A 23,943-nucleotide genomic window follows, 5' to 3' on the forward strand; every position below is an offset into this window, starting at 1 on the left:
ATTCATAATATGATGAATGGCAGAAAAACCTTCTGGCAACATGTGGCCAGCTCAGCTAGAGAACATCGGCTTTCTAACCTATTTTCTAAAAATATTCCAGTGTCTTAACTTATTTGTGCCTTTTAATAAAATATACCCAAATACTGGCAGAAACAGCTGCTAGTTGTTATACATAGTAATAAGGAATTTGAGATACTTTAGCTAATTGGTTTTAATAAGATTGTCAGTAAGTACAATAAGGATGAAAGCTTACAGATTTTTTATAAAATTTCTAATTGTATTGGCTCTGTCACTACACATATTTAACAACTGGATATACTGAGGAACTTCCCGCTGTTTTGGTATGCCTTACATTTGTTTTTTCTCTCAATTGATGTAAACAATGCCCAATTGAAACAATTAGATTTGTGTCTACATGATACTCACTCTGAGCAGTTTCCAGGTGAAAAGCTCTCTAATAATAAATGATTTCCCACTGCCCTCTTCACCAAAGATAAGGCCAAAAGGCCTACCCATATCAGTTCTAAATTCCTAGGCTACAAAATAACAGTAGACCTGTTATGCATCGTGAGGCGCTTCAGCATTCTGCTGCTTAAATCTGACATCCCTCTATTGTCAAAAGATCTATTTTTAGATTTGATAGTCTGTGAACATGGAATGTTTAATTACAGTAAAGGGAAAAGCATGAATGATGGAGCAGGGTGCTACTTTCAAGCACTGTTCTAATGGCAAAAAAAGTCCCTTGATTCACAGGGTGATTCTTAAAAAGTTAATAACAATAAACATTCTTGAGTTTGAATTCCATATCGGCATGTGATACTAAGTCTATAAACAACTTTTAAATACAACATAACTCAGTGCCACCATTGTTAAAAGTTCCTAGGTGTTTATTGCACTATTATAAGCAAGAAATTAAATTTAAAAATTAAGTGCATCCTTGGTTACTTGCACAATATGTTAACCCACAATGACTAAATTCACCAGTTTTCTGAGTTTGTGCGATACAGTCCTGAACAAATAAGTTGGACTAAGATTGCATAAGCTGTTAAAATAAAATGTGGTTAGTTAGCACAATGCTTTGTTCAAATAAAGTCAATGGATAGGAAGCAAAACTAAGCTTAATTCAGTGGTGCTTAATTCATCTTGTGCAGTGGTGGGATTCAAATAATTTAACAACCGGTTCTCTGCCCTAGTGATTTCTTCCAACAATCAGTTCACCAAACTGCTCAGAAAGTTAACAACCGGTTCTCCCGAAATGATGTCAACTGGCTGAATTCCACCACTGAACTTGTGTAAGTGAATGGTTCGCATTTCATTCTCAGGAAAATGCTGCATTTAAATTTAGAGACTTATTTATTTATTTGATTTGTGTGCTTCCCATTTGGTGTACAGGTAACTATGGGTGGCTTACAAGCATTAAAAACCAGTAGAAATCCTGATTTTATTATGGAAATGCACTGCATTCAATTAGCTTTCAAACAAGCATAATGAGCTTTTTGCTAGTTCACAATAATGCTGACATGTAACCAGGTTTCTGATTACTTTATATCAGATAGGACAAAGTAAATATGAATATTTTCTTATACATTTCACTATAAACACTGTTCAGGACTTAAACTTTCACCCTTATATGATGTTTATATAGAGAAAACATTTTTATTGATTAGGTACATCACGTACTTGTCATTTTTAGTGACTACATAGATATTCTTCAGGATACCTTGTCCTTCAGATCTTCCAATGTTGCACCTATTCCATTGTAACTGATCCCATCTGCCTAATGGCTAGTCATCCTAGTCTCTTTCCTTATACCTTTTCCATAGAGCTAGGCCTTTGTATAATATGTCCCATGCATGATAACCTGAGTCCAATCATTTCTGCCTTGAATGAGAACTTTGAACTGATTTTGTTCATATTCTTAGCTATTTATGGTATTCTCCATTAATCGCATTCAAAAGGATCAATACTCTATTGTGCTGCTTCAAAGTTCAGTGTTCACTTCCATACAGTATCACAAGGAAAACCATTGCTTGCATGATTCTAATTTTTGTAAATATGGACAGATCCCAATATCTGAATACTTTTTTCAAGACCTTCATGGCTGCTCTACCAAATCTGTAATGTATTTTCTTGACTGTATTTCGTGACTGTTGGTTATTTAATATTGATAGTTGTTCCTAAAAGAATCTATCAATCACTTCAATTTCTTCACTGTCAGTTCTAAGGCTACACCTGCTTGCCATTAGTCTGTCTTATTTATATTTAATCTCAATCCCATTTCATTGTGCTTCTAGAAATTCAGATCATCTGCTTTTTTAGTTCTGTCACTGAACGTGGCTGATCTGGCTGTATGGCTGAACTGTATGATAGTTATGTTGATCTGTTGTTGTCTTTTTCTTGGCTACTGATGTCAGTGTTGTTTTTATTATACGTTGTATGGTCTTTTTGACTGTTGTTAGCCATTCAGAGTAATGAATTTGGGGTGGGTAGTCATACAAGTTGCATAAATAAATAAAATTGTCAATTTGATTTCTGTGTGCTCCATTTGGTGATATCCATGCATGTAGACATTATTTTGGTTGTTGGAAGTCTGTATTGTCTATTATTAATACTTAAGTAATATACAGTATTTCTTTTGATCTAGTGGTCCTTTCAGTTATGAAGAATCAAGCAAGCATAAAAGGCCACATCTATAAGAAAAGCAGCACAACTACTGTATAATTATAGCATTATGGAGAACGTGTCCTGTAAGAATTAAACAAAGTCCTGAGGTTCCTTTTTGGTTATTATTCTCTGTTCTAGACAAATAGTGACTACAATTCTACTTTTATTTCAAAGTTTTTATTTGCTTACTTCAAATTAGCAGCCATACTACATGCTATCCATTCTGATACTGCACTCAAGTTTGACTCTTGGAACAAAAAGGCCACAAGGGAGTGAAAGTTGGAATCTCTACTTTAGCAATGACATATTCTCACAATTCTTTTTGTATGTTTGATGTTATTTTCTGTTTTAGTCCTGTAAACAGAAAATCAATGGCATATGCATCAGTGTACTATGTACAATTTGCACATGTATCATTCATAAAGGCTATTCTTGGAATGTTCTTCATGGCTTACTATTATAGGCCTTTTATTAATGGATATATATGAGCACACACATATGTATACACACAGAGATGGCATGTTATTTAACTTCTGGAGACACAGTAGATAGGAGATAAATGTGCATCTCGTTAACTTTTAATTTTGTTAATACTGTTCTATGAAAAGGTCCCAATCAGAGTTTCTGATTTCTTGCATAACTTTGCCATTGAATGTTATCAGACCTTCATATAGATTTTACTAGTATCAAAAGGGAGTCTAAATAGATAATACTAAGATTTTGGTGCTTTCATTTATTTCATAAAGTTATCCTAAACTGAAAGGAAAAAATACAGAACTGTACCTCCAGTGTATATTATGCCTTCATTAATTTTCACAACTACAAGGTCAAAGTAGATTTCATTAGTAATTTTTGTGTCCTAAATGATTCCCTGCTCTTACAACATTCACCCACTGGCATCCTGTTTGCTTAAATTATGCAAGAAAAGGAGGCAGTGACAGCTGATGACAGCTGCTCTTTCTGAACCAGCTCCTTGACTAGTCTTATTATAGAGGATTGTAATTTTTAGATAAGTACATTACAGAATTATTAACAAGAAGACCCGAAATATGCAAAGCTATTCTAGTGAGTTCATTTTTTTTAATTCTCAATTTCTATGGATTTTTTTTTAAATTGGCATTGATATTGAGATCAACCACAGTGCAGTGATTAAAATCTAAAGCTTAAGAAACTGCCAGACAGCTGCAGGAAGATGTTTTCATTGGTTTAGCAACACAAGGGGAAGTATTAGAAAAAGAAGAAGAAAAAATGCCAGTTCCAATTGCCATCCCCTTTTTGCTTATTTAATGTTTTAAACCACATGTCAACATAAACGTATGCTGAATTATTCTGGAGTAAAGGCAGATATTTCATAGCAAGCCTCCTCCATATGAGAAATAAGGGGCCAATAAGAGAACTAGACTGGTGTAACAGTTAAGATGTTAAACCAGGGATGGGGAAAGCCAGAATGTATCTGCCCCATTCCCATCCAGACACAAGACTGAGTGATGAATTTGGGCCACACACTGGTTCTCAGACCAGCCTTCCACCCAGGATTGTTTTACAGAATAAAAAAGAGGGAGGAGTCCTCTTTATATTGCCCCTGAAAGAAAGACAAGGTATAAATGAATTTATTTCTTCTTTCCAGAATTGTGTGTGTGCGCGCGTGTGAGTGTGTTTGTGACTCTCTCTCTCTCTCTCTCTCTCTCTCTCTCTCTCTCTGTGTGTGTGTGTGTGTGTGTGTGTGAGAGAGAGAGAGAGAGAGAGAGAGTTGTATTTTGAAAACAATGTTTTCTTGTACTGCATACTAAAAACTTTTTCCCTCTTCCCCCTTTTCTATTGATCGAGTGCTTTGCAACATTTAATAGAAGAAAGCAAACAAAAAACAGCTTTAAGCAAATGAATACAATAATATACTAACAGCTAGCAAAATAATCCCTGTTCTATAAATTCAACCACCCTAATCCTGGATCTGATTATTCAGAAGTAGGCCTCATGTATTTCAGTGGGGGGCTTTGGGTACAGCTCCCTCATATCAGAGCCTTGCATTGGATTCCAGGGATTACAAATCTCTCTCTCTCTCTCTCACACACACACACACACCTCTTAAATCTGGATATGATTAAAAACAAAAATATCAACAACTTACAAAAGTGAATAGAGAAGAATCTAGAAATGTGATACAATCAAGACTTGGACAGAAATAGAAAATTAAAAAATAAACTCTAAAATCTGTGTTTACACCCTTTTCTATTCTAAAGGAAGGAAGGAAGGAAGACAGGTTGTCTGAGGTAATAAGATTAGTAAGATTTGTGGAGAAGCAGGCCCTCAAAACTAGCCTGTGATGAAAGAAGGCCCAACCACTCTGGCAAGGTCCAATATTTTCTGGAATTACTGCTGCCTTGTGCAAACTGTGAATTCTTCACCATTTGCTCATCATATTAAGCCCCCTAAAATTCCTTTTGTCCTAGTTATTTGTAGCCCCTCCTGTTATTAATAGCTTCCTTTCCTAATCCTTTTGGAGGCATTGTTGAGGAAAGGCCCTGCACCTCTGGTATCTTTTTTGGTTTATGTGCAGTCGCATACTTTTAAAAGATTAATCCAGAGGAGACAAGCAAATTATTATCCCAGTTTTGCTTTGGAGGTGGACAATAAAAAATAATAATTAAAGGAATTCACTTCCTCTTAGGTGCATGTGAAATTGCATCTATTCTTTGCACACACACACACTCCATCAATTACTGTATGACACAGGACATGGGAAATCCTCTATTTTCCTAGCATTCACTGTAATAATTCTTGTCTAGAAAAGTCAGCAAATTTACTTTAAAAAAAAAAATGTTTTCAACAAAACATATTCTGTATAAAAGGGCCAATATGGGGGGAAGAGTCATACTTTATTTATGTACATGCCCCTCCATATTGGCCCTTATATGCAGAATATGCTACTTTGAAAACAAATTTAAAAACAGAAGTGACTTTGTTCTTTCTGTTGCTTCAGCACATGATCTCATTCAACATGCGGTTTCTCTTATACATTTTCATTATCAGCTGACTTGCATGAGGAAAACAAAGTCATGATTGTAAGATACTTGTGGTGATATTTAGCTTGTGGGTGTGACATTAATTTATGCCTTATACTGTAGTGAATGCTTGGAAGAAATAAGCTCTACAGAAGGCTTATTTACCAGAAGGTAAGCACTGCTGCTCTGTTTCATTGGAATAATCAGTGATAGAAGATATTTTCTTTCATTATTAGGGACAATTAAGTTAATTCTACCATATAGTTTTGAGACCAATTTGTGGTATATAGTCTCAGATCCCATAACTCATCAGAAGCTGTAATATCTGGAAACATCCATTTTATTCTAAAAACAATGAAAAATTGAAAACTAAAAATAAATGCATGTATTTTTCTAAAAGAGCCTCATTCCACAGTTCTTTTTCTAGCAAATGATGAATTATGAACAAAAATATGGAAATAGAGTGTTTTAATATTTTAATAACATGTTATTTTCAAAGCATGTATTTGAGTAATCCTAATGAGCTGTCATGCTAACTTGTTTGAGACAGTAAAATATAATTCTATACTTATTGTAAATTTCTAGAGGCAAGAGGTTGGTTGGTATGTGGTTCATTTTATAGCAGAAATGAACCACGTACCAACAGAAACAGAAATTGTAAATTATAAAACAGTTTCTTACACCAAACTTTGATGTCCTCTAAAGTTCATGCTTCCTTAGATTAAATATATTAGACTTTTAGAAATGTTTGTAAAACTGTTTATTTCTTCTAGTTTTCACAGCCTGGTTAATACTGAAGAAATCACTGAATTTTTTAAAGTGCTCCTATCTGTCAGATGTGATAACTTTTATAAACGGCAGTGAGACTAAATGCCTGGTTTTATTTGCCAGTTGCCAAGCACCCAAATGTGATCTGGGAGAGGGGATTACAGCCGCCAGAAATCTGGAACCAGGTCATAAGTCCTAGAGAAGGGAAGTCCATCAAAACTGAATGGTCACACATACAACAAACATTTTTGAAAAAATAATACAGAAATTATAGCTGCATGAAAATTGTGAGTGGTAGACAGTCGGTTCAGAAGATATTCCAGAAGAATAAAATTTATATGGGTAGTCTTCAATTTACAACCACAATTGAGCTCAAAATTTATGTTGCTAAGTGAAAAATGTATTAAGTGAGTTTTGCCCCCATTTTACACTTTTTCTCGTCACATTAGTTAAATGAATCACTGCAGTTGTGAAATCAATAACACGTTTGTTAAGTGAACCTGGTTTCCTCATTGATTTTGCTTGTCAGAAGGTTGCAAAAGGCGATCACATGATTCCACAACACTGCAACTGTCATAAATGTGAGTCAGTTGTCAAGCATTTAAATATAAATCACGTGACCATGGGGAGGCTACAATAGTCATATGTGTGAAAAATGGTCGGAAGTCACTTTTTTCAGTATGGTTGTAACTTTGAATGGTCACTAAATGAATTGTTGTAAGTCAAGGACTACCTGTATCAGCTTCAGGAAGGCCAGAAACTAGGGGTGCAATTTAATATTTACAGGGCGGCTATTCTTCAGAATCAGCACTGTGATGACAAATCAGTGCTTTCTGGCCTCAATTCCACCATTTTGTGGACCTAAAAGGGTATCTCCAGGGGTTTAAGAGAGGAGAATTCTGATTGGAGAGGGAATCCTGTAGATACTTTGGTGTCATATATATGACTTTTTCATATATGACTTTTTCTTAAATCAATACTAGCATTTTGAATGGTACCAAAAAACTGATAAGGACTAATGAACAAAACAGGGCTAATATGACCACAGTAAAGAGTGCCAGTCAAATGCAGCTACTGATTTTAAACCAACTACAGTTTCTAGATGGTCTTCAAAAGTAGTCACAAATCGAGTGACTTGTGAAAGTCTGCATGAGTCATTGGTCCTGTTACTCCAGGAAGGGGAACAACTGGCACATCAGCCCAAATTTAGCAAATGCCCTTCTAGCCATGGGACCCATCTGTCAATAGCCGTGACTCCAGGTGAGATTCCAGAACCAAGAGACTTGCTCTTTCAGTGCCATCTTGTCAAGAAACAATACCAGAGCCCATAAACAACTATGATGTGAAACAGCAACTCCATCTTACTTAGCTTCAAATTCAGCATATATTGTCCTGTTCAGATCCCTCCAGCAATATCTCTTCTTGGCCCTTAGGATGCAATATGAAACAATATCCGTTCTTGGCAACTAGAGTACCAATATGAAACAATATCTGTTCTTGGCAACTAGGGTACCAATATGAAACATAACATTTTGATGGCATTGTGTTTGATACCCTGGGTTAATGCATTGGAGGACTTTATATAGATGAACGTAGATGAATGTCATACAAAAGTGGCTGCTAGACTAATCCCTTCTGGCCTATTACTGACTGGAACTGCCCTTTAAAGTAGGAGCAGAATCACTACTAAACAATACTTCCAAACTCCACCCCCCCACCCCCAATGTGTAGTTCAGAAGGAAAGCATGATTGAATTTGCCAAGAGATTTTATTAGACTAAGAGGGGTGCATTATCCCTATCAAAGTCTGGACACAGGTCATCTATGAGAATGAGCAATGCTGTCTCTATCACATGCCTGGCACCAAACTTCACCAAAAAGAATCCAGATACATTGCTTCCTCTATAGTACTGGTTAATTAAATCCCTATCACATGCTCAATAACTTTCCCCCAAAAGAGAAAACTCAAGACGAAACAGGGTCAGATATTGCTGGATATGGTGGCAACCTCTTGAAAAGGAAAAGTATCATCTCCTTTAAAACTGTTGATATCCAATCCCATGAAGAGAGGCATTAATTACCTAATTGCAAACTGCCAAATTGTTAAGAAACTTCTCAAGCACTTCGAGAAACCCTCTAAATCAATCATGTAGTAGGAGTGGACTTTTCTAATGGGTCCCACAGACCTTTGGAAGTCTCAGGCACCAATTAATCTCAGCTGCACCTAGAAATTAACTAACCATAGGAATGGGCTATATGTAATTCCATCCATATTCAGATCATAGCATAATTGCTTTGAGGTAAAGCCAGGCCAAAGGCATGACTATCTGTATGCAGATCAAATATCACTGGGGATAAACCCATAGTTGCTATCAAAGCCATGAATTTCCGAGATCTGACCTCCAGGAAATGGATATTACACATCTACAATCAAATCATGGATGAGCATGATGTTATTAGAGACAGAATTCCAGCAGGAAGCTAAGCCAAGATCCCTAATGATCAGGCAAGCATGAGTGGGACCACCAGACCAATTTGATTGCACCAAATTGCTGGTTTTCCTTCCCTTGGAATGGCCAAGTCAGGTAGGTTCTACAAGTTCATCTAAATGCTTGGCCTCCAACTGACCTTCCCTGGCAATGCTCCTTTGTCCCTAAGCATATTGTGGCTGTCTTCCCGCTGTTATCACAGATGAACTTCAGACTGATGCACTCTCCACTCTTCTTTCATAGACCCTGGATTGCAGCAATAAATTATCCACAATCCAGATCTTCTGACTGAATCCACAACCACTGTGGGCTCAACAACACAGTGGATCTCTTCTCTGTTATTGTACTATATCTCTACCAAATTTAAAACTATATTCACGCTCAAGGTAAGTCAACTTTAGTTTTGGCTTTCCTTTCCAGCTGCTACAATTTCACTGTTATACTTTTATCTACCATCATATTCTCAGTACATTCTGCTTTTCTTTATCATTGTCTCCATTCTATCAAACTCTTCTGTTTGCTTTGCTCTCAATTTTTTTCACTACTTTAATTTGGTCATCCCAAACTCCATATCTACAATTTACCCAAAAATGTATTTGTTGGACAGATAGAATAAAGAAAAACCTTTCAGCCCCAGTTATATTCCTTTCATTAATGCATCTAGAACCATCTTCAATGTTATATAAATTACAGACTAGTAACTCTGGGTTTTGGGCTCGCCACATTCTTCAGGTGGGAGGAGTAGTTAGATAGTGAAGATTGTTTTGGCTATGTGACTTTCCTTCTCGTGGGAACAGAAGTTGTCCCTGCCGAGACCTGTAGGTAGAGATTGATGACATCAGGCAACACTGATTTATTTCTATTGGGGAATGTGACTTTTCGGGGTTGTTTCTAAATTGCAATATTATGTGGTGTAATTCCCGTTTGTGTCAGATCCGGAATTACAACAAACATTGCCAATTTGATGCTTACCTAAATAAAAGAAATTTGTTTTGGAAGATGGACTTTGAACCAACATTACCTTGGTACTTATTGATAAGTGATTTAACCTTGCCCCAACCATGCAGAATTTAAGAATAAAGTCAGCCCTCAGGCAATATTCAGAGTACTGGGATCAGAATTCAATTCCATTGGTATATGAAGCCCACAGGAATATTGTCCTGCTACCCCAAGGTAGACAGGTAGATGAATGATGCATTAAAACAATTAGCTCTATACTTATATCAGTGTTAGAAAATCCATCACACCATTAAACATATCCTGAACCTCTTCATATTTGGAAATGAAATTACAAGAATGTATATTGTCATTAACTACTACTAGCAAAACAATTTAAGAGTAGAAACAATTTAAAAAGTGTCATAACCATTACCACAGGTACACTCTGGGTGAAACTTGGCTCAATACCAGTAATTGTGAGACAGATCTTTGAGTCTTAGTGGACAATCACTTAAAGAGGAGCCAACAGTGTGCTGCAGTGCAGCAGACAAAAAAGCCAGTGCAACCCTAAGGCCGCATTAATAGAGGGATAGAATCAAGGCCACGTAAGTATTAGTACCACTTTACAAAGCCTTAGCAAGACCACACCTGGAATACTACATCCAATTTTGGTCACCACAATATAAAAAAGATGTTGAGATACTCAAAATAGTGTGGAGAAGAGCAACAAACATGATTAGCGGGCTGGAGACTAAAACTTATGAAGAAATTGGGTATGGTAGGAATTGGGTATATCTAGTCTAGTGAAAAGAAGGACTAGGGGAGACATGATAGCAGTGTTCTATTTGAGTGGTTACCACAAATATTAGGGGGTCAACCTATTTTCCAAAATACCAGAAAGCAGGACAGAAAACAATGGATGGAAAATAATCCAGGAGAGAAACAACCTAGAACTAAGGAGAAATTTCCTAGCAGCGAAAACAATTAACTAGTGGAATGCCTTGTCCTCAGAAGTTGTAGGTGTCCTGTCGCTGGAGGATTTTAAGAAGAGACTGGACAGCCACTTGTCTGAAATGGTATGGACTAGAAGACCTCCAAGGTTGCTTCTAACTCTGTTATTCTATGTTCTAAGTTATGCAGACTCTTCTACCTTCTAATAGATCAGCATGCGATTGGAAATGCCAATTTGTAAATACTTTAATGTTAATAGATATCATAAATAAAGCCAAATCTTTATCAGAGCTTATCAATTAACTTATTTAATTCTTTTGCTAGGTTCAAGATGAATGTGACCTGTGTCATGTGGGGAATCTTTTGGCTGATTATACTCTTTTTTATTGGATGGCCAATTAGCATATTTTTGGGAGGACTGTATGGATTCTTCTCTCCTTTGATCACTCTGATAGGTCTGGATGACTTTAGTGAACTTTTGTTGAAGGGGGTAAATTTAGGCAGAGAATGTGCTATGAATGTGCGAACAGGAAAGTCCCTCTTTTAACAATAAACCCTAGCACAAATCAGGAAATAAAGATTCATTCTGTGATCCTTAATGGATTTTGAAAGTATTTGTGTACATTTCTGTTTATAGTAAAATGATATTTAGGCTTTAAATAATACATTATCGATATTTTACAGTATTGTAAAGAAATATAGTGTCATTTTATTTGTAAGGTGTATAAAACCTGAGGAGGTCTAAATAAGAACTTCAAATATTTGTCAGATCTGGGTTTGAATAGAACACCATGTTTGCAGCACTGAAAGCCTATGTATTAATACCTTTCCTTAGATACAGTGATGAAACTTGCATTCCTCTTAGGGGGAAAGTTGGCTTTTGGCTTCTTGCTCTGCCTTATAGACTATCAAAAGTTCAAAGTCTAATTGTTTATTACCTTCATTTCCAAACACAGCCAATGTATACATTTGTATTATTATCACTAATGTTCATTGTATTTAAATGTTATATAAATACATGTATGGAAGTTATTTTTAATGATTTATAGATATGTTATCACTTATGATAAATAAAACATAACACTACTGGAAGTTTCCACACGGTTTGTTTTTTTTACATTTTTGTTATGAGTTTTTCTCCTAATATAAGAAATTCCTGAATTTTGCTGCTACTTTTCTGAAACACAATTATAAATATTATGATGATCTTTTAATAGACTTCTACGTTCTTTATTCCCTAATATGTATGTAAGTCATCGTTGGTACAGTTTCAAAGTGTCATTGTCAGGTTGAAAATAGAAATTATCTGTTTCCTCATTAGATTATATCAGTGATGGTTAATCTTTTTGGCACCGAGTGCCCAAAGCGCACACGCACATGCGCATCCCCAAAATGCATCCTGCCCCTGTGCATGCACGGCAGAGTCAAAGACCAGCTGGCTGGTGGAGGTTGCGCGCACATGTGGCAAAGCCGACCTGGGGCAATGGCTCATGTGCCCACAGAGAGGGCTCTGAGTACCACCTCTTGCATGCGTGCCATAGGTTCGCCATCACAGAACTATATATTCCAGAAACTGAACAGAACAATGCTTCTATACTGATTATTTTGTGTGTGTGTGTGTATTATATAATACCGGTACCCTATTGTATCATTATACCTCCTCCTGAAATGTTTAGCTATAAACTATTATTATACAGATCTGTTTGTCTGAGTGTTTCGAGGTATTAGTGGCAGAGGAGTATTGCTTGATTCTTAGTAACAATCATATTATTTGGCTGTCAATATAATATACCACAGGATGTTTTCACAATAGCTACCCTTCACATGATCATTCCCCATGATGCTAGACAAACAACAAGAAGAAGAAAACAACTCCTATTCTGGGCGGTACCAACTATAAGAGATATGTTCTCTCTATTTCAGAAGCATATTGTTCACTAGGGAATTTGGTGTTATGGTTAAGGCACCAGGTAAGAGACCAGGAGACTTTAAGTTCTTGTCAACTGAGCTTAAGTCACTTTCTTTCAGCCCAACTCACTTATTGTTATTGTGGGCAAAATAGGAGGAGGAAGGAATATTTAAGTATGTTTGCTACCTTGAATTATTTATTAAAAAATAAACATGGGAAATAAATAAATAAATAAATATTGTCTCTGCCTTGATTGATATATATTTATCTATATGACAACTCACTCACAGTAGGGGAAAGATCTCGAGGTTAAAAAATGATCTCCTTTCTATTCCCATCACTTTTCACAAATGAGATAGGGCTGTTACAGGAGAAAACTTACTCCAAGCTTTCTAAAGATCATAATTTCTCTTCTAAGTGCTATTTGACTATTTGCATGCAGTATATTCACTTCTTTTGTTAACTAAGTTGCAATGTAGGTTTCTCTCAGTATTTCGGTAAGTTTGAAACTATTAAAGTTATGGTACAGCTAGAAAAAATACATACCACACACACATACACACACACACACACACACACACACACACACACACACACACACATATATATATATATATATATATTCAGCTTTGTTAGGGTATTTTCCCACGTCATTATAGTTGTGCTTTTAAAGTTGTAGCAGCGTTTCGGCAGAATCTCATCTGCCATCATCAGACTTCTGTATTGTGTTCACAGACTCACAGACTCACACAATACAGAAGCCTGATGATGGCAGATGAGATTCTGCCGAAACGCTGCTACAACTTTAAAAGCACAACTATAATGACGTGGGAAAATACCCTAACAAAGCTGAATACCATACATGTAAGTATACCATATATATGAATACCATACATGTAAGTACCCGCGAAAACTTAAGAATGTATGTATGTATGTATGTATGTATGTATGTATGTATGTATGTTTCTTTAGTAATTAACAATTATGAAGCAAAAATGTTAAGGAAATTTAAAATGAAAAGAATGTAAATTCTTGTGAGATTGGTTATATATTGCCAGATTGACATTTTGTTTATTTATTTATTTAATGTGGACTGACATTTTATTTATTTATTTAATGTGAATTTTCATTATAAAATGATTCAGATGCTAATAAAAAAGACCACTTAAAATTTAAAGTGATCATAGAGTAAGAATCAATGCAGCCACTGTTTTTCAAATATCTCTAGTGCTGATAAGAATAAATAAAAAGGGAGATACAGCAAATTAATAGGGGTTATAAAAATGTGTTGGCAGTAAACAAAGCATATGTCTCAAACTATAATTCATCTGAGATGATGTTAAAAGATGGAAAATACAGACATGTAACTGAACAACTTGATGACTTGATGATTAAGCACAAAGGTTAAAATGTTGCTTCAACATCACAGATTAAAATTAATTTTTAAAAAAGTTATATAAACCATATCTGATTCTGTTTATAATAAATGGCATCCAATGTTTCTGCTCTTTGTGTTCTGAAGAAAAAGGAAAAAATTGCGTCTAAAGGTACCAACATATGGTCTTGTCAAACTCACCAGAATTGGAATCTCCAATAATGTTTCATCAGTGCATTCATGTTCTTACAAATGTTAAAATGAAACCAACAAATCTGAAATTAAATTTGATCCATCAAAAAAAAATTGTACTTACAATATATTGGACTCTCCAAAGAATCTATTAGGGAAAAATGGACATCAGGTTTTCTAAGTTCAGAATATAAAAGAAACGAGGGTTATCTGACCCAAATGATAAAGTCTTTGATAATGTGATATATTTTGAGGCTAGTGTATTAATATTTATTTATAACTAAAATTATATGCTGCTTGACTCCTAATAACTCTGGGAAGCTCACAACAACAACAAGTAGATTTATAGGCAAATTTTTAAATGTTAAAAATAATAAGATACTGAACTATATACCAAAGCTTTGGAATCTGACTATTTATTAGAAATGATGGTTGTATTGAGCTTTGACAATGATTAGAATACCATAATGAATCATATTGAGAAATTGGAAATGTGATAGTATTCCAGATGTTAAAGTATTACTGCCAGAAATGTACAATGTAGTGATTTTGCAAAAGGCAATAAATTCTATCACTACTTATGACAGTGATATTTTACAATAATTATAGTATTAATGTTATTAGTAAATCAGTAGCTGTTGATCTTTATAATATATAAGATTCTTTTTCTTATTCTTATTTTATTTCTCAGTTTGTTAGAATTGTTTCTTTTTTAGTTCTATTCTTTTCTTCAAGTGAAGAAAATAATTTACAATGGAGTTCTTGAATCATAAAATAGGGCAGTGTCTTTTCTAGTAGTAACTAGACTATTCTAGTTACTATATTCAGTCTATACACAAAGTCCATATACCAGGGGTGTCAAACTCGATTTCACTGAGAGCCAATCAGGGTTGTGTTTGATCTCGGGGGGCGGGGGCGGCATGCTCAGGGTGGGCATGGCCAGCATGACATCACTTGTGTTGGCAGTGCCTGTGGTGGCCCAAGTGCTCTGCCAGTGAAAATGGGCTCCTGAGCTTTGTTTTTTTGCTGCTTTGGTCTCCTGCAACCCTCTGCCAGTGAAAACAGAGCTGGGGAGGGCTACGCATAGCCTTTGCAAGCTCCATTTTTACTAGCAGAGGCACTGTGGGCCAGTCCTTTGCTATTTGCAGGACGGCCCTGTGGGCCAGATCTAAGTACCCCATGGGCCAGATCCAGCTTGCTTGCCTCCCACTTGGAAGGTTGGGAGTTCACTCCTAGGTAGCAACAGATGTTTCTATGATGACCTCAAATAAGCAAGAAGAATCCCTCTATTATCTCCAACTTTGCTCCCAATGTCCAGGTTACCTTCGGCTGGAGAAAAACTCTCCCAGGAACAGCCTTTACCTGGAGAAAATTCAGTCCAAAGCAAAGTACATACAGACTGTAACTAAAAATCCAAACAAACCAAGCTGCAGTAATTACCTTGATAGGACAGGAGAAAGACTTTCAGACTTGAAAGCACAGCAAAACTCATAGTTGGGAAGATCCCAGGAACACACATAAGCCATGACGTTACCAGATATTCACGATTTGCTCCCAACATCTTGCTGCGCGCAGCTTCCCTTTTTAAACACTGTGTTCCCAGCTGCAGCTAATAAAGGGAATTGGCCTTTTCCTCCCCCATAAGTCACGCAAGTCACAAGTCACGTTGCTCCCTTCTCCGTTCCTCCTTGCGTGCCTTAGGATGAAGAGGAGGTGGGCCTGGGTCTTCCTCTGAATTCCCTCTCCCTTGCTCTATCTCTCCCCCGCTCTGCCCAGCCAGACTTTGCCCTTCCCCAGTTTCTTCCACAGCCAATGGAGCCACACTCCCACTCCCTGTCAACTGTTCAGCCTCCCCCTCCGAATCAGATTCTGACAGGGGCATGACAGTTTCTCTATCAGGATGGAAAGATAAAAAGATCTGCTGTGAACTTCACATGGTGTCAGGAAAGACATATGGCCAGCTCCAGCTAGTCATTCTGACTCTATCCTGAATTAAGTCATTACAAGGTCATAACAAGAGAAGTTTCTTTTATAATTGTTATATAATAAATCAATAATTTATATTTTCAACAAGATAAATAAGAGATACTTAAATAACTGTAAAATATAGTTACCCATTCTTGAGAGCTGCCCTAATAAGCCTGAACGAAGATGTAGATTGGCATTCTATATAGCCTTTCAGATTTCCCTATGTATGACATCATACTGGTTACTTAGAAACAACAAAGCTGTCAATAGCCTTTAAGCATCAAGCCATTTTTATCAGGAGATGCATGGATTTTTTTTAAACCCTTCCCTGCTGATGTCTTCAGACCACAGTGAACACCTGAAAATTATATTAGTTATTTTAACAGAATTATAGGAATATAAATCTACAAGGTAAGTTATTTACCTGTGGAGCATTTTAGAGATGGAAAGTATAGTAAAGAAAATTGTAAGTGGATAGTGGGGCAGAGTTCTTTGCAAATCAATTGTACTTTTGTATTGAACAAAGGCCGCAACCACTGTCCATTAAATCCCATGAGGTACATATCCCTATTTAGTTCTGCTTTGGGGCTGATCTAAACCCTTTGAACTTATAGCCTGAAATTTACTGTAATGCACATCTCAGAGAAGTAAAATATATCTCTGAGGCACTGAAGGAGCATTATCCAATTTTTTTTCACTTGCACATGTAATGTCTTTTAGCATGATGTGACAAATAAGACATCATTTATCGCATTGTAAGCCACCCAGAGATGATATGGGATAACAATGAGATACATTTAAATAATTAAATAAATGTTAAATATGTGTGACTTGTGAATGCAAATGTGCAATTTTGTTAATGATATCCCTTATGTTAAAATGTTTATTAATATACCAGTGATCCACCTATTTGGGTGTAATTTGAAAATTCAGATACTAATTTATTTCGCTGGGAATTTGGCAGGCAATGATAAAGCGCCAAAATTTGAAGTATAGACATTGTCATCATAATTTTTTTTATAGCAGCAGCCCCAAGGAGGTCCTACAGAGAAGGTATTATTGAAGATGTTTTGCAGTTTTGCTTTCATTTTTCTGTTAAGTGTCTTATTTTTTCCAAGATATTAACAAGCTCTTTATACTACTACATTTTTGTCTCCTCTTGCTTTCCCTTGTTATCTCAGAATACCTAGAAAATATCAGGCTGGGGGAGTTAAAGTAGATGAAATATTGGTAATTAGACGTCTTTAAAAGTCAAAATATATTGCTTACTTACTTTTCAAATTTGTTTAATACTAACATGGTTTGTATTCTGCGATCACCAATAGTGCATTTAAGAGGAATCTGTTTGGAAAACCATGTCTGAAGCTGATGAAGAAGAAGGAGGAGGAGGAGAAGAAGGAGAGGAAGGCTATGAAGATGTAGGAGGAAAACAACCAAAAAAAGCAGATACTGAGGCACTTCTGCCTCCACCTGAAAAAAAGGCAAGGTATAGGTTCTTCTTTTCTGTAAAAAATACATATTTGTTCTTCTCATTACATTTCCTAAAAGGAAAGAGGTGGCTGTTCATTTAGCACAAACATGGAGAAAAAACTAGTCTGTCGCTCTAAATTCCCATAAACTCCATAGACTCCTTCTGGAGGCCTTGCTTTTCTCCCAAAACTGGCACCATCCTAGAGGGACGAAATCATGATTTCCTAAGATAATACAAATAAATATTCTTCTCTTTCTCCTCCTCCTTCTCCTTCACTTGAAACTGCTAAAAAAAATGTGCTTAAAATGCTTCTGATCACAATGTTTTTGTTTCTTTATAGTGTCACCACTGGAACCCTGAGCTGCTGCTGCTTGCTGTGGAGTTTGGTCTGGTTAATGATATTAGTGGCTTTTGCTTGGCCCTTGAGTGTGGCTATGGCAGCCCTTTATGGATTTGTGTCACCCATGATTTCGCTGATAGGACTGGATGATATCAGTGACTCTATGCTGCAAGCAGTACATGTGGGAAGAGAGTGCGCTAAAAACGTCAGAACTGGCAGGTCCATGGTCTGAAGAAGAAACCTCAGAGTCGCTCCCATCCCACCCATTTACAAGTGTTCCTGCTTTTCATGTTTTCATCACTATCATTGATTTCTGCATCTTCATTGCAACATTTATATTAAAAAGGACTTTATTTCAGTCTAAAAGAGTTTTCATGCTATTTTACCTGACTTAACCAGTTTGGTTTCCAGTGTACACATAAATTAAGAGTCAAGCAAGGGGCATCTCCCTTCTGAGATTTCCTCCAGCAGTTCTTCCGATATTTAGTGAGCTCCTGGAATTTCTGAAACAGCTTTGTCTAGATGTGCATTATAGGTACAGTGATTTTACAAATGTGAGATTGAGGCTGCAAGGCAAGGTCATGCATGTCATCGAGCAAATTCAAGTAATTGTTGAGGCCTGATAATATTGTATACCAATATTTGATTGTATTTAAAATAAATTATTTTTCACTTGTATTTATTTTTGTTCTCCTTTCCTTTTAATTTACTCTTTCCCCTGAAGATCACAAGTTTTTCTTTTTACTGTGTAAAATGTTAAATAATATAGATATGTGACTATATCTTCTTCCTGTCTTTTGTCCTTGTGAGCAGTATTTGTTTGTGTGTATCCCACCTTTATTATTTTTTCAAATAAGTTATTTTACAAATAACTCAACACATCTTCTTCCTATTATTTTCTCCACAACAACTCTGTGAGGTGAGTTGGGCTGAGACAGACTGGCCCAAGGTCACCCAGTTGGCTTTCATAGTTAATGTGGGACTAGAACTCACAGTCTCCCAATTTCTAGCATGGTTTCTATTAGTCTCTTAGTTGGTATTACTGGAAAGATCAGGGATATGAAAAGTTTGGGGTAGGATCAGGAATGAATACTGCCTCTTTTTCCACTGTTTCTAAATTGGTCAAAATGAAACAAAGAAATACATTCACACCCTGGAGAACTAGAATGGGACTAGTGTGGCTCTGACTTTCTCCATAATTTCTTTAGCACTTCAGAAACCATAGTCACTAATTGACCCATGTAAGGAAAATGACCAGAGAGACTGCTGAAGAAAGAGGGAAGTGGGAAGGGGTTATTCAGATTGTGCTCCTGGAGAATTAGTGGAGGTTTTGAAAATGCTGTGGAAAGCATCTGAGCATCTGACTCCAAAGAAAAAAAATTGAGCATTGCTTATGCAGGCTCAGAGTAAAGTTTGCAAGAACTTCGAAGATTGCTTAGGGGAAAAAATCATGGGATTTTGCAGCCATAAATAGCCAGCTACTATGCTTTAAACTTTTGGAATGTGTAGGTTTCTGTAAGGATATGTTGAAGCTGTCTTGGGGAGGTTCAAGGTGAGATTACATAGTTTTAGTACAGATATGTTGGACACTTTGTTTTGCAACAAGCTAGTGAAAGGCATACTTGCTGCCAGTGGCTGCTTGCAATATTTTCTTATTTAAAAAATAGAGGAAAACAAATTCATGCTGGATTTTTTTTTAAAAAAAAGTTCTATTGGTAGTACAGGTAGTTCTCAACATATGACTGCAATAGAATATAATAGAATTCTTCATTGGCCAAGTGTGATTGAACACACACAAGGCATTTGTCTTGGTGCATGTGCTCTCAGTGTACATAAAAGAAAAGATATATTCTTCAAGAATCATAAGTACAACACTTAATGATAGTCATAGGGTACAATAAACAATCACTTCATACTAGGAAACAGTCAAAAAATTGTTAGGATACAAGCAACAAAGTTACGGTCATACAGAGATGAAGCCAAAATTATGTTGCTAAGTGAGTTTTGCCCCATTTTATGGCTTTTCTTGCCACATTTTGTTAAGTGAATCACAGCAGTTGTTAAATTAGTAACACCATTGTTAAGTGAACCTGGCTTTCCCATTGATTTTGTTTATCAGAAGGACGCAAAGAGTGATCAGATTACCTTGGGACACTGCAACCATCATAAATATGAACGAGTTGTCAAGCATCTGAATGTAAATTGCATACCATGGGGATACTACAAAGGTCATAAGTGTGAAAAATGGTCATAAGTTCACTTTTTTCAGTGCCGTTGTAACTTTGAATGGTCACTAAACAAACTGTTGTAAGTTGAGGATACCTGTACTTGGTTTTGCCAGGTAATGTTTCAGAACTGAGTTTGGCATGATCTATATCCCAGACTAAAAGGTGTGTTGGGCTTTTTTATACATTGTTTGGAACAATATACAGTATTTTGAATTAGACCGTACCGATAAAAGAATATATGAGATGATTCTGTCTGATCTCTTAAGCTTTCTGTATTCCTTCTGCAGGACCTGGGGTCAATTATTTGGCAGTTGCTAAGAAACTGGCAAAATGTCAATTTTATTTGTGCATATATTTATTTACTTTAAAAAGTACCCTTATCCATTTGAATAATGCCTTTCACATGCCATTTAGAATTCAGTAAATCTCTGATGTTTTCATATTGTTGATTAGATGACAGGAAAACCTAAACAGTACCACTGAAAGAGCTAATAAGAGGGACATTAGGAATTTTGTGTAGAGTGGAGGAAAAGAATAATCTCTCTTGCATATGCATTAGTAAACTATGGAAATTGGAAGTAAGAAACGTCTTATCTTTGCGGTTAATATATATGAGGTTTATTGTATTTTATATTATCTTCCTTGCTTTGGCTACTAATAATCCATTTAGCACTATATCTGGTTTGATCCATGCATTTGTATACATATTACTCTGTAAAAATAAACATACAATAGAATCTCAATGACCACTTGCATGTATTTGAAGGTGGAACTCTGTAGCAGTGGATTTCCCCCCCCCCCCTTGTTCAGTCTTGTCTGATTTTCAGAGACTGCCTGGACAGGTCCCTGAGGTTTTCTTGGCAAGGTTTTCCAGAAGTGATTTGCCATTGCCCCTTCCCAGGTGAAAAAAGTGGCTGGCTCAAGGTCACCCAGCTGGCTTTGTGCTTAAGACACTACTAGGATTCACAGTTGCCCAGTTTCTAGCCTGATGTCTTCTCTACTATATCATTCTGGCAAAATGGTGCCTAGTACATTACTTTTGTACTTTCAGGTTCACGTAGAACCACAAAAGCCCACAATCACTCCTTAAAAACAGCATCTTGTGTCCTACTCTAGAATACAAATATGACATATCAATTGGCTTGAATATGCATGTAAACAACCTTCCTGTGTGTGCCATGGAACAGAAGATCTGCTTTTAGTAACTCCTGAGGCTTTTTGGCTTCACTAATAAAATAGCTGTCCTTATGGATATCTGTCACTTTAGAACTCAGAAGAACTGTATATAATAGCCATGGAATTTAGCCTCAAATATTTATCAATTTTTCAATCCCAAAACTTCTAATTCTTAATCATTCCTCTGCTTATTAACAAGACATTCCCTAGTATACTGAACTGTCAAGATTAGTCATTATTGATCAGGACATTTGCAAGTAAATCAATCAATCAAAATTTATTAATGGTCCAAGACTTGCAAGTAAAAAGCTTCAGTGTCACTAACTCTGGAATGTTGCCTTAACCACAACATATTACATAACTTTCAAGATTTTGTATGGAGACAAGTACAGTTTTTCAATATATACATATTAATAAAACCACCTGTGTATATAAACCTTTTTTGTATGTCAATAACTTCCAAGAGTTTGAATTTTTGCTGCCTTTTTAATAGCACATTACTTTATCCATCTCGCTTAGATTAAACCACACAATTTCCCTTCCTTTCTCTTTTCCCAAATGCATGCCCGATATACCATTTCTTTCTGTTCAAATGAATGTGGTGCCAGGAATACTAAAAAGTTTAACTGTAGGTATTATATCTTAGGTACAATACATTACTTTGTCTATGTAGGTTGTTAGTTAATGCTGGTCTGCTAAACATTCAACAACAATAGCTCCTGATCAGGGTGGAGATGCTTGTCCTCAAAAGACCTAAATGTGCAAAAAATAGTTAAAGAAGAAGCAGAACTTCCCTCTCCATTCCACAATTGGGGGGGAAATAGAGATTGGTTAAGAATTCCTGAAACTGGATTAATTAAAAATGTTCCATACAAGTAGTTCCTCCTTTCTCAATGTTGCTGTTTTCCCCCCCCTAAGGTGGCTGTTTTTAAAAATGAAAAGTATATTACATAACTTACAGCTAACCGGTGCACCATGTTTTCATGCCTCAAAATAACAGAAAATCATATTGATTCTCAGTCATTGTGGTCCAGAGCAGTTCAAAAAGGAGGTTTGCATGGTGTTTTAGGGCTAAAAATTATTCATCCCTGGCAATTACTGTACTTCACCACATCCAGTACTCAATCAAAGTAAAGTTGTCCCCATTATTATTATTCCTTATTCATTAGATTTAGATGGCTGTATCGATGCCTGGATGTTATCTAAACTAGAGGACAGCCAGTTCCGACAATAATTTGCCACATACATGCGAGAAATCAGTTTGGCTCTGATGCTTCTCTGCTGATAACTTCTTGTACCACACCCTGTCCCTGCCCACTTCTACTCCTGACTCCCATCATAGATAGGATTGGTTATTTGAAGTTGTAGCATTCTTTCAGATCTCTTATGCAGAAACTTGGAGCAAGTTAGGAATGCCAGTGCAGCCGGGGTGTGCTCTTCCCACTGGAACAGCAAGCAACACTATCACATGGCTGTCCTACTCCTACCAGACAGCTTGGGATGCCAAGAGTGGGCGAACTCATTAAATAGACTCAGTAAGCCATTTGTAATATCCTCTCGTTTCAAGAAAAGCAGATTACATGGTAACTCCTGGGAATCATCACCTGTCTGGGAAAATAGAGCAATGTTTTTTAACCACAGCAAAACAGGAGATAAGAACAACTGTGCTAGAGTCCAAAGCTGAAATACTCTGAAATATTTAACATAGTTCTAATGGTTGAAAAAGCAGCAGTCGCATTTTTGACAGACTTTATAAAGGATTTGATACAGAGCTTTTGTTGTCTACTATTTTTTTTTCTAAATGTAATACTGTTTCAATTATTCTTGCGATAATTTTCTAACAGTCTGTAACAATTTAGGCATGTACACATCAGTATGGAAGCTATGATCAATATACAATTCTTTCACTGAATCTGACAGAAATTTGAATGTAGAAATATAGGAAAATGCAGCAGTTTGTTTGTGTTAAATGTCCAGTATTTTGATGTTATCAAGTTTGGAAAGCATTTCTTTAGCTAGTTTGGGAACTACTATTATGTATCCTGCACATGAGTTTCACTCCTAGTTCATGTTATCCTAATACAGAAACATAAAAATCTTTTTGAGAAGACAAGGTGGACTGCATATTTTACCTAGATATTAAAATAACTTTTTAAACATTAAGGATTCCAATTTAAACTCTCTGGTTTTAGTTGAAAATATATGCATATAGAAAGGATGCACTAATAATGTATCACCCCTAAGACTGGACCATTCTAACTGATAGAGATAGATCAACAGAAAATGAAAACAATGAATTTTGGTTTATCAGATAAGGATGATAGAGAAATGATGGCATTTCCCTTTCAGATCTGAAATGCTAGTAAAGCAGAAAACACCACAAAAGTGTTGTGATATATACTTTTTAATTAGATACAATTAACACGGCTTTCTCTTTTCCAATATAACATTTGCAATCTAAATATTATGCAT

General features: G+C 36.2%; 1 long non-coding RNA gene across 2 annotated transcripts; it reads left to right on the top strand.

The window, feature by feature from the left end:
• Positions 1 to 5,688: 5,688 nt before the first annotated feature.
• Positions 5,689 to 11,899, top strand: LOC148133412 (uncharacterized). 2 transcript variants are annotated; one of them, XR_015746762.1, is made up of 4 exons: positions 5,689 to 5,837; positions 9,166 to 9,308; positions 10,300 to 10,466; positions 11,137 to 11,899. It is a non-coding gene; the product is annotated as an uncharacterized LOC148133412 (long non-coding RNA). The 2 variants fall into 2 exon arrangements; XR_015746763.1 differs by lacking the exon at positions 10,300 to 10,466.
• The last annotated feature ends 12,044 nt before the right edge of the window (positions 11,900 to 23,943 follow it).

The sequence above is a fragment of the Notechis scutatus genome, chromosome 1 (assembly GCF_049901735.1).
Source record: "Notechis scutatus isolate UNSWTSFEM ecotype Mainland chromosome 1, rNotScu1.2, whole genome shotgun sequence".
Classification (NCBI taxonomy): Eukaryota; Metazoa; Chordata; class Lepidosauria; order Squamata; family Elapidae; genus Notechis; species Notechis scutatus.